General features: G+C 39.8%; 1 protein-coding gene and 11 non-coding genes across 12 annotated transcripts in view; 6 read left to right on the top strand and 6 right to left on the bottom strand.

Annotated features, from left to right (window-relative positions):
- The window catches only part of LOC114140903 (uncharacterized), a 1158965-nt gene that overhangs the window by 188972 nt on the left and 958202 nt on the right, over positions 1 to 11791 (top strand).
- On the top strand, positions 3644 to 3715 carry trnad-guc (transfer RNA aspartic acid (anticodon GUC)). Its single transcript has one exon. It is a non-coding gene; the product is annotated as a tRNA-Asp (tRNA).
- Positions 3803 to 3873, bottom strand: trnag-gcc (transfer RNA glycine (anticodon GCC)). Its single transcript has one exon. It is a non-coding gene; the product is annotated as a tRNA-Gly (tRNA).
- Positions 4153 to 4224, top strand: trnad-guc (transfer RNA aspartic acid (anticodon GUC)). Its single transcript has one exon. It is a non-coding gene; the product is annotated as a tRNA-Asp (tRNA).
- trnag-gcc (transfer RNA glycine (anticodon GCC)) lies at positions 4311 to 4381 on the bottom strand. Its single transcript has one exon. It is a non-coding gene; the product is annotated as a tRNA-Gly (tRNA).
- trnad-guc (transfer RNA aspartic acid (anticodon GUC)) lies at positions 4777 to 4848 on the top strand. Its single transcript has one exon. It is a non-coding gene; the product is annotated as a tRNA-Asp (tRNA).
- trnag-gcc (transfer RNA glycine (anticodon GCC)) lies at positions 5231 to 5301 on the bottom strand. Its single transcript has one exon. It is a non-coding gene; the product is annotated as a tRNA-Gly (tRNA).
- trnad-guc (transfer RNA aspartic acid (anticodon GUC)) lies at positions 5412 to 5483 on the top strand. Its single transcript has one exon. It is a non-coding gene; the product is annotated as a tRNA-Asp (tRNA).
- trnad-guc (transfer RNA aspartic acid (anticodon GUC)) lies at positions 6573 to 6644 on the top strand. The gene has a single exon. It is a non-coding gene; the product is annotated as a tRNA-Asp (tRNA).
- Positions 6936 to 7006, bottom strand: trnag-gcc (transfer RNA glycine (anticodon GCC)). Its single transcript has one exon. It is a non-coding gene; the product is annotated as a tRNA-Gly (tRNA).
- Positions 7094 to 7166, bottom strand: trnak-cuu (transfer RNA lysine (anticodon CUU)). The gene has a single exon. It is a non-coding gene; the product is annotated as a tRNA-Lys (tRNA).
- Positions 10389 to 10461, bottom strand: trnam-cau (transfer RNA methionine (anticodon CAU)). The gene has a single exon. It is a non-coding gene; the product is annotated as a tRNA-Met (tRNA).

The following is an 11791-nucleotide window of genomic DNA, read 5'->3' as shown; positions in this document are numbered from 1 at the left end:
TGAGGTATTTAAAAAGACAGGAATCTCTAAACCTCTAAACCAGAGATTTTCAACGTGGAGAGAACAAAAATAAAGGAGAAATTAAATCCCATCATTTTTTAAATGTTTATAGGATATCAATTCAAAAAGCATAAGAACTGTGGGAATAAAGTTAAATTTGATGTGATTAATGTGAAATATTACACATTTTCTTATAATGAATTGAGGGAATTTGATGAAAAATTGGTGGAAGTCATAATATACTACCCAAAAATAAATTTTTCCACCACAGAACTAAAGGTATGAGGCAATATTTATGCCAAATGTCATGTAACAATTAATGAATAGTGAATAAAAACATTCTAAAAGTTATTGTTTCTTTACATATTTTGTAATATTATCGGTGGGTTTGCAGAAGCTGATGCTCTTTGGGAGGCAATGGCATCAAAAGAACCTCTGTACTAAACAACCTGAGTTATTTAAGGTGGATCTAAACACCTTAACAACACAAACCTTTGTCTAAATAATTCTGTGGAGCCCAGGGAGGGTCTTCGTCAAGATGGACCATGAAGTTCTCTTCATCTTCATCGTTTTCATAGTCCTCCACTGATGACGGAGGAGATGTGAGCTGCTTCAGATCCAACTCTTCAGCAGGTGAGTCAATGTGCGACATGTCTGAGAACAGAAGCAGATTTAAGGCGGCCGGCAGGTTGAGGGAGCGAGGCACTTCCTGGTTCAGTGAAACCTATTGTTACCCATTTAGGTGACATACAGTGAAAATATGCTTTTTTTTTTATAAGTTTGTATTTTAGGCCAATGAAGCTCTTTGAAAGAAATTGTTAAATATCTAAAAAGTCTGAAAAATAAAACTAAAGTTGCTAAAATTGTAAAACACTCACCAACTCCGACCATGGCACAAAGTCTTCCTGTAATTTAAATGCAAATGTTTAAGATTTTCTTTCCTTATTTTGATACAAACAAAAAAGTTGTAACTTTTAAACAAGCAGTTAATGTTAAATCATTTCCTAATATGAAGTTTGCATTTGCCAGTTTGGTAAACTTTAATAAACTATATTCTTCTGTTAGCTATTATTGATATTTACACAATAAAGCTAATCTGAAATGAACAGTAAAAGCCAATGTTTACTTCCAGTAACTAAATAAAGCATAAAAAAGTGAGAATATTGAACATTTTTGTGGATTCTTACGTTTTTTCCATGCAGCAAAGAGCCCAGTCCCAACCAGAATCCCTGCTATAATCAGGAGCTTTACAGCCAAAGCAGCATATTTAAAATGTTCTGCAAAAAAAAGGAAAATCAAATTAGCAAACCACACTGTTTACAGTAAAGTTTACACTGAGTTTCAGGGCATTTTAGAACAAAGAAATAAAAATATTAACAATGTGCAAAGCATCAATAACTTTTTTGTTTTACTGCAGATAGGTAGTTTAAAACAAACTTTTCTGAAACAAAATAGTTTTTGGATCTACAATGTTCTTTACATGAATATGGAGCGAGGGAGAAACACTGTTGATGGTATGGATGTGTGTTTTAACTCACCCCCACTCACAGGGTTTGATACGTCTTCACTGAAGTTGCTGCTAATGGGGTTTCCCAACATACAGGAGAAGGAGATCTCCTTATTGTCCTAAGAAACAAATGAAAAACAGCTCAAAAGTGGTGAAGTTGTAATTTATATTCATTCTATAATCTTAAATGTGATTTATGTCGACAACTAGGTTACATCCTGGCTTGAACATTTGGATCATTTTGTGTTTGTACCGTTGTTAAGCTCAGCTCCTTGTCGTTGGACAACTCTGTGTCTCCTGTCTCCCATTTATATGTGACGGGTCCAAACTCAGAGGAGATGTTGGCGTCACAGGTGAGATTACAGACGGTCTTCTCGTTGTTGCAGTCTACGGATATTGTGGGTTTTGGAACCGGTTCTGACAGAAACACCAACAGATTACCATCAACTGCATTCAGGTGAAAACCAAACAAATTTGCTGAAACTTACTGATAACCCGGAGCTCCTTTTTGTCAAGAACTCTGTTGTTGATGTCAAATGTGTAGCTGCCGCTGTCATCTAGCGTCAGATTGTTGATGATCAAACTTCCACTTTCTAAGTCCAAGTCACAGCGACCTGGAGGCAGAATGCAGAAAAAGAGATTATGCAAAAATGAATCTGCAGAGTTTTACAACACTTTATGGCTCAATCACAGGTGAACTTGCCTTTAAAATCTCTGTAACAAGCAATGTTCCCGCCGAACCACTGCAGGGCGCGGTCCGTTTTGTGCTTCCACGTTACGCTGCTGATGATATTAAAACTCTGACCTGGCGACAGGGCAACTGAGTCGCCTACTTTTTTGTAGATCAAATCAGCTGTGAATGAAAAACAGGAAAATTTTTCTTTAACATGTTAAACACTTTCTGTCATATCTTCTTTCCAGATCTATTTTACTTTTAGTTTATTTACTTCTGACTCAGAAGAAATAAAGCGTCATGTATGATTAGAGTAAACGCCTCTAATCATCAGGTCCTGTGTGGTTTTTTAGTTGTTCTGGGGTTTGATTAACTGAATCTAGTTTTATGATTATTCTGTGTTCCTTCAGGAAAATTGTAAACAGTCCTGATTGTGTTTTATTTCAGTTCAGTCCTGTCTTAGTTATTCCACTTAAACTTAATAAATGTATGAATATTTTGTCAAAATAGCTTTCAAAACACTGTTTTGGAAATTCAACTGATTTTTCCCCACAAAATAACTGCTACAGTTATTATAAATTATTAGCCATTCTAGAGAGTCTAAAAAGACACCGTGGCTGGTTGCTGCAGGTTTTACGTTTAGCGAGAGGAGATTAAAGATGCTTAAGGTGTTAAAAAAAAATTCTCTTCAGTTGTTATGAAGCCAACTCAAACCTCGTATTGTTTTGCTAAAAAAACCAATCTTAAAATATATCTTTACGTTAAATATTAAAGATTATAACTTACATATTGATGTTGTACTCACCGATGGCAACTGTCGAAGGTACAGCTCGAAATATGTGAATAATCACAACTGAAACACACAGTAATGCCATGGCTTTGCAAAAATCAATCAAGAATTTTTAAATTGTAAATGAAAAAGAACACGTTAGCACATACGGAGGGTCAGAAGCAATAATGGGTGAACGATGGTGAAAGGTTAAAAAATAAATATCTACATCAGTGAATACTCTTGACAAGAAAGGAATCGGTGGTTTCCTGTTGATTACCAGTGAACCTGTTTCGTCAGGAGATAGAATTAACCTCACGATTCTAGCTTGTCCGGGTCTGTTTGGAGCGATCGTTGTTTGAAGAAAGAACTGAAGTAGCATCTTCTCGTTCTTCATTCAAGTATAAATATAACCCCATTAACAGACTGTTTCGAGTCAACGCTTACGCTTTGCTGAAAGGGGAGACAGTTAACTACTAAAAACGATGTTCTCGACAGAATTAAAGCTGCAGGTTGCATTTCATGAGTTTGTATTCAGGAGCTTTGCCTCATGTTTCACATACGTTTGGTTGATTGAATCAAGATGTTGAGATTCATGACAGCTTGATGAATGATGTCTGCATAATCCTGGTTCATGGCCTTCTAGGTTGCCTCAGCTGGACCTGATAACACCAGGTGGAGGGTCTCTTGCAGCTCCTCGTTAGTATAGTGGTGAGTATCCCCGCCTGTCACGCGGGAGACCGGGGTTCAATTCCCCGACGGGGAGACTGCTACCATTTTTATCTGTATCATACACCATATGCTCTACCATTTTATACAACACCTCTAAATACAAGTAAAAAAAAAAAGTTGTTGCATTGGCCGGGAATCGAACCCGGGCCTCCCGCGTGGCAGGCGAGAATTCTACCACTGAACCACCAATGCTTACACATCCATCATCATGCCTTTGTACAGACACACACATTCTTGTTCTTCCACCAAACTGGTAACTTGCTATTGACTTCCATACATGTTAGTTACTGAATTCATGCCTACCCCTAAACAAGTTGTTCCACGGTGTTAGGACTGGGCTTTGGTCTCTTTACGGCCCATCAGTCTTCAGATGACAATATATTTTGGTAACTAGTAACTCCAAAACCTCCACTCAACCTCTAGGTTGCCTCAGCTGGACCTGATAACACCAGGTGGAGGGTCTCTTGCAGCTCCTCGTTAGTATAGTGGTGAGTATCCCCGCCTGTCACGCGGGAGACCGGGGTTCAATTCCCCGACGGGGAGACTGCTACCTTTTTTATCTGCATCATACACCATATGCGCTACCTTTTTATGTAACACCGCTCATACAAGTAAAAAAAAAAAGTGACTGCATTGGCCGGGAATCGAACCCGGGCCTCCCGCGTGGCAGGCGAGAATTCTACCACTGAACCACCAATGCTCACATGAAAGTTTCATTTCTCTCTCTCACACACACACACACACATTTCATTTCCGTTCATCTGCATATTCTACCGGTGGTCCAGTGGAACCAGTGCATGGCGGCCTTGTCTCTGTCAGTCTGAGCGCAGCTGTGTAGCTTGTTACCGTCAGCGTGTGAATGTGTAAAGCACTTTGGGTCCTCTGAACTTGAAAATGTGTAGGAATAGCTTGAGGGAGCTAAAAGGTAGCAGTACCGGATTTTCTACAATTTAAAAATAGCCGGAGTCCACCATAAGTGTCCTATGGTGAAATAAACAGGAAGGACACCATTTTGAATGAAAGCACAACCCTTGGAAGGTCTAACACTCACCTCGCCGGTCTTAAAAACAGTGGGACTCAAGGCCTGACATCATCTCCTCGTTAGTATAGTGGTGAGTATCCCCGCCTGTCACGCGGGAGACCGGGGTTCGATTCCCCGACGGGGAGTGAATATCATTTTTTTTTCCTCCATCATACATCTCATGCTGTTTTTTTTCTTTTTTTCACAGCTATAGGACTTTTCCCAGGGCTTGATAGAAACAGTTTGGTGGCGGGGGAGGTTTGCGGTACAATAAGAGTTATTTAAAGCAGTGGGGGTGGCTAATGGCTGAGAGGAGTAAAGTAACGGGTCAGGATGAGCTTCTGTTCACACCCACCATACATCTCCCACAACCTGAAACTTTGGTCCGTGTGGAATGGCCAAGACTAAAAAGGGGCTGTGACAAACACACGACAGCTTGTCACGGTGGGAGACCAGGGTTTGATTCCGCAAAAGGAAGTACAAATAGTTTCACAAGATATAACATCAGTTCGGATACGTAAAACTTGTTGCATTGGCCGGGAATCGAACCCGGGCCTCCCGCGTGGCAGGCGAGAATTCTACCACTGAACCACCAATGCTTACATGCCAGGCAATCCCCACAACAGGCACACAAACATGCAAAGAGACACGTGGGAGCTGTAGTGGGTCGAAGGTTTTCTATGGGGCGTGGTATGTATCAGACATCATCTCCTCGTTAGTATAGTGGTGAGTATCCCCGCCTGTCACGCGGGAGACCGGGGTTCGATTCCCCGACGGGGAGTAAAACTTCATTTTGTTTTGTTGTGGAAGGTCCTTTACTTACTGTTTTATGCACGATAAATACCAGCAAGACAGACTTAAAATGGGCAAGCACATTTGGTTCAAAATTATTTGTTCACAGGTTATAGTATAATTAAGCTTAACTCTCTTAACTTTTCCTGTTCATTCTCTATGGTAGTTCTTAACACTAAGGATGTAATGCACTGTTTGACCACCAGGGGATTTTAGGAGCGCTGTTTCCACGTATTCTCTGTGATTATGTAACCCTGCTGTATTTGTACTGTGTTATTTTGCTTTTCTGTATTCTTTTACTTTATGGGTAGTGTCCCTTTAAGAGAACGGAACGACATTACTTTACGGCAGAATTCCGACTGCAGTTGCTAAGGGAATTCCCGGGCAACAGAGACATGCTAGTCTCAGCCTGGCGTCTACATATTGCCTAACTTTGATGCCCATATGATGTTTCCCTGCTAGGTGAGCATTACTGGAGATTTGTAATGTCTGCATTGTTGTGAGAGGAACGTTGGGCCTTCGTGTGCCTGCAGAGGAGGAAGGAGAGGCTGCTGAATTTTCCGTGTTTGTGGACACCGGCTGCCATCATCATTCTGGGTCCCTATCCCAGTCAAGACAACCTTTTTCATTTGTATGCACCAGACACACACATACAAATATAGAGCTCTATATGAACTTTTTTTTTGCTGGCCAGCTTCTTTTGTTTTTTTCCTTTACCAAGGACTCTGTTATAGTGAATGTTGTTCACTCTAAGATTTGAGTTGAGATGAAGTTGGATGTATTTCAGTCCAGAAATTTGTAATAAACAAAACTGGTTGATAGTAAACTGCTATCTGAACCCGACTAAATTCTATTCTTTGGTTACAATTATATATATATATATTTATATATATATATATATATATTTTTTTTTTAACTGCCTAAAATCCTCTAGCTTTTAGGCTTTCGGTGAACTACGCTTATATTCGTCTCCTCCCCGTGTGGCAGGCGAGACCACTGAACCACCAACGCCTACATATTGGGCAATACCGCAACAGGCAGACAGACATGCAGAAAGACACACAAACCATCTATCATTTCCTCGTTAGTATAGTGGTGAGTATCCCCGCCTGTCACGCGGGAGACCGGGGTTCGATTCCCCGACGGGGAGTTAAGTTTGTTTTTGTTTTTAGTTGTGGAAGGTTCTTTACTTATTGTTTTATGCACAATGAATACCAGCAAGACAGACTTAAAATGTGGCAAGAACATTTGGTTCAAAATTATTTGTTCACAGGCACAGCATTAACGACTTAATGCTACTTTGCAGCTGCTGCTGTTGAGCAAGACAAAGTAGCTTAATTAGTATCTTGAAAGTGCTTAGACTTATTTCACAAACACTGATTTTTTTAGCACGATTTTGAGAAAAAGGTAAAAAATTCGTGCATAAATAAAAAGTATGTCTTGCATTGGCCGGGAATCGAACCCGGGCCTCCCGCGTGGCAGGCGAGAATTCTACCACTGAACCACCAATGCTTACAAGGTGTGAAAGTCCTGTACGCAATGTGATACACCCAAGACTCAGTCTGTGACAGCTTTGTGGATGAGACAAATAAAAGAATACGCCCAACGTGGGGCTCGAACCCACGACCCTGAGATTAAGAGTCTCATGCTCTACCGACTGAGCTAGCCGGGCTGATGTCTGCACCGTTGATACGTCGTTTGAAAAACATCTTAGTGTCTTGCATGTTTTTCAGTTGTCTTTTGATTGAATAGCTGCTGCATTGGGCCTGCAAGTATTTTACATGTTTTTTGTCTAAATTAAATTTATTGCCAGATAAGTTTTCCAGATGATAGTAGCATTTATACCTAACCCTCTATGGCATGAATTTTTATTTTATGAGGAAAAAAATATTTCACCCTAGTTTTGGGAGTTTGAGGGGGTCTTTATAATATATCAATCAGAAAATGTGCTCCACCCTGCCACCCCCACCAGATTTTGGTTTGTTGTCTCAGGGCAACAACATGCTATGAGGGTACTAAAACGCCAAGGTTTTCTTTAAGTGGAATGATTAACAAACAAGCAATAAACACATTAGAAGAAGTTTAATTTCAACAACAACAATTTCAACAAGTTTCCTTTCAACAAACAGCCACAAATGGTTTATCAATTAGTGCATTAGAGATTAGCTGCAGTGTGTGTTTATGTTTCCAAATACATGTTCCTGTGGGGTACTGAATGGCTCCGTGTTTCTCTTTTTTACAAAGTACAGTTTGTATTATTCTGTATGGAACCTCATGAAGCAGTTGCTGGTGGATGTGAAACAAAGGCGGGCGTCACATTTTTGGCACTTGGCTTTAGGTGTACCTTTGCATCTTGGTACCTTGCATCTCCCTTTCTTTTCATCCATGACCATCCAGTGGGCTGTGGCATCCAGACGCACATCAGGGACCGGGATAGGTGTAGTAGGTCCTCTTCTCCTCTTCTCTTCGTACTCCCCAGCAATTGTGGAACTGGGACGACCTCTCTTACGCTCCAGATTCTTTCCACTTTTGCACAAGCTTTCTGCAATATATGACTTGAATGTATAAAGCCTCATCTGTTCCTCTTTTCTCATCCCAGTGCTGCTGCAGTCTCTCTTGTAGAGCAGCCAGGCAGTCACGATGGTCATGTCGATAAAGTGGAACATCAGCCGATGGTACCACTTTTTCGACCTGATTTTGTTGCGGTACAGTGCAATGAGGGAGTCCAGCAGATCCACTCCACCCATATTCTTATTGTACTCTCTCACCACAGCAGGACAGGGAATTTTGATGATTTTTTTTTGCTTGCCATCCCACCTATCAACGTCGGTGACTGGGTGCGCTCCAATGTAATTGCTGAGAAGACTGACTGAACGGTTATCATACCATTTCACAGCATGCAAGGTGGTTTCTCCAACCATGGCGATCTTCTGTTCAAAAGATCCACGCCCAGTTCTCTTCAACTCAACATCACACATCAAGTTGACACCTGGTAGTCTGTTGCTACGAACAGTACCAGTACAGTGAATTCCCTGGTGAGCAAGTGTGAGAATGAGAGGGACACTCGTGAACCAGTTGTCAAAGAACACCTTGTAGTTCTGCTGTCTGGGTATTGGCTGGGCCAGGCGGAGGACAACATTGCCACTTGCTCCTACATCTGGCAGCTCAGGTGGTTGCACAACTCTCTCCGTGTAAATCTCAAAATTGTGCGGGACACCATCAGAGCCAGCCAAGATGAATATCTTGTAGCCCCATTTCTTTGGCTTAGCTGGCAGGTATTGCTTGAGTCTATTTCTTCCCTTGAAAGGGACCATCTGCTCATCCACAGCCAACTTCTCACTCATTGGTATTGTCTGCAGCTTTGAGGTAAGATGAGTGACCAGTGGTCGGATTTTGTGGAGTGGATCAATATTTTCTCGTTGTCTCACTTCATTGTTGTTGAAGTGCAGGGATTTTTTAATGAACTCCCATCTGTTTAGTGCCATGGTGTCAGCTACCTGGGACACTCGGGTGGCTTTGTTCCAAAACATGCGGGTGCCTGGTAATCCAAACAATGACATGTATACTGCTGTACCCATAAATTGTTCCAGTTCTTTCTTAGTGAGGTTAAGGGGCTTGTTGGTGTCACACTGAATGGCATATAAATTTGACTGCTCTAGAACTACTTCCAGAATGTCTTCAGAAAAAAACATCTTGAAGTATTTGTAGGGGGAATTGATATGATCTGATTTTGGAAGACTGGCCTGCCATTCTGGGTAATCAGTGATATTGGCACTGTGGGGTGTTCTCCAACGAGGTAAGCGTGGAACAGCTTCCTGTGATACTTCATCCTCTTCATTTTCCTCTTCATCCACAGACTCATTGTCATCAGGCAGGTCATCTGTTTTCAAAAGAAACCAGTAAGCATAAAATTAGAATAGGTTATATATACCTCTCTTCACTCACTTATGTACAAACGCACATACATGCTCATTCCATACAGTATGTTACTCTATTGACTGAACCCTGATCTCCTAACTCTCCCTCAAACCTGATTTTGGAGTCCACTCTTCCTCACTGTCACTCTCCTCAAGCTCACTGTCCTCACTGTCAGAAGGAATGAGCCTAACCGCTTGATCATGCTCCTTACGCCCATAAAATCTTTGTGCATCCATTTCCTATGAGTAATAGTAGATAGTACAGAAAAAAATTGATTATGTTGATAACTACATATCCCTACACATCTCCATCCATGAGCATGTTATAGTTCACACAAAAGTGGACTAACTGCACAATGTTGCCCTGAGGCAACGAATGACAAACTGCCATTTTAGTATATAAATGAAGACAAAAGGTGTCTTTACTCAATCAAATATGCTTTTTCACTTATTCATGCACATCACAGATATTATTTATACAAAATTATTTAAATTTAAACATGTAAAAAAGTGAAATTTATCTTACCTTCTGCTAGCGGTGTGTCCAAGTCAGCTGCGGTCCAAAAAAAGGATTGTTTCACCCCAAGACAAGGTCAAAGCCACGCCCAGCTCAAATTTCATTGGTCACAGACATATCATCAGATTTTTTATGTGATGTTTTACTTAAAAAAACTTTAAAGGGGCGGTGTGTGGGCCAAAATAGTGGTTTGTTGCCTGAGGGCAACACAATGCCATAGAGGGCTAAAGCGAAAATTTTACAGCCAATCCAGCTGATCGGCGATCGCCAGTGATCAACCCTCGTGTGTGATCGGAATAGGAATCAGCAGCTTAAAAAACCTGATCGGAGCACGCTAACAGATATAATTGTATTTCTTTAAAAGACAATCAGTAGATGAAGCCCGTATATAATTAAAATATTAACATTTTTTAAATTAGATCAAACTCCAAAATAAAACTAGGAAAAACGGTTAAAAACATGCCCCGTGTGAGGCTCGAACTCACGACCTTCAGATTATGAGACTGACGCGCTGCCTACTGCGCCAACGAGGCCTGAAGGAAAGACATGAGAGATCCCTTTTTGATGGCAGTGGCGAGTATAAAGTGGCTCTATATAAAGTTTATATGACACAGAGACAGCCTGAATACACTTCACAATCGTTAACAAACACGCTCACAAAAACGAAACTTGGACCTATAAATTATTTTAATTTGATGTAGTTCACCTTTCTGTCCACCAGATGGCAGCAAGACACTGCGTGATGCAAAATCAAGGCCTTCTCGTATGTGAAACCCACTAATTGTGCAGCCATTCAACTGAAGCACTTTCTTAATATGTCTATATCACCTAAACATTTGAAATTAAGTAAATGTTTCTTACCTTTGCACTTGTCCACGTTTTCTCATGTTTTTCCTTCAACTTCAGGCCTCACGTTTTCCGTCCCATCTGCGAAGGCATGTCTGTTCAGTCATTTTGCCTACATGTAAAATATCATGGAGCACGTGGCACAACGAAACATGCAAATTTAATGTTTATATATATGTATTTTTATTTTATATGTATATTTACACCTCTATATTATTAAACACAAAAGATATCCGTGGTTAATTTAAATTGTTTATACAAAATTAAGACAAAATTATAAAAATATCCAATAAATATTCAATTCTTTCTCAAGAAATGTTCACACATTATTGTGAATTAACATACATTAGCCATGTTTTTCCCAGTAAAATATATCAGTTTAAATTTGTTAAACTTGGTTAAAAATTAGGACAATGGTAGGTTTATGTATTTATGTTTTAGTATTTTACTTGACTTCCCCTTTGGGATCAAAAAAGTTTGCAAATTTCAAATTTTATTTGAATTTTGGCTCATTGTTATACTACAAAATATAGTTCTTCAGTTTAATCTTTTGAAGATGTTGGTATTTTTAAGGCACTCTATTACATGGTGTATTCTATGATGGTGAGCTGACGGGTCCAAAACATGGTACTTCCACCTACATATTTGTATTTTTTATGCAGTAATGGGAGAGAAATACATTCAGAAACCTGTAGATGATGTAAAGAATTAGTTTTTTTCTTCTTTTTTCAAAATTTGCGTGCATTTTTATTTTTGTTATTTCTATTTGTGCAATTATTTTGTATGGAGAATCAGCTATAGAGAGCCAGAATTCAGTTTTTAACTCTGCAAAGTAATTTTTGTACTTTTTTCTTGTTAATTTTTATTTTCCTTGCAAAAGCACATTTTTGTTGCTCTGTTGCTGAAAATATGCTATTCAAATAAAATTTATTCCATTATGAAATGCTTATTTCAAATTAAAACAATATAATTTAAAAACCTTTCAGAGCTGACTTTGCATGGAAAAACCAAACAACT

Source organism: Xiphophorus couchianus, chromosome 24 (assembly GCF_001444195.1).
Source record: "Xiphophorus couchianus chromosome 24, X_couchianus-1.0, whole genome shotgun sequence".
Lineage (NCBI taxonomy): Eukaryota > Metazoa > Chordata > Actinopteri > Cyprinodontiformes > Poeciliidae > Xiphophorus > Xiphophorus couchianus.
The sequence above is the reverse complement of the archived record's forward strand: the minus strand, read 5'-3'. Positions and strand labels throughout refer to the sequence as shown.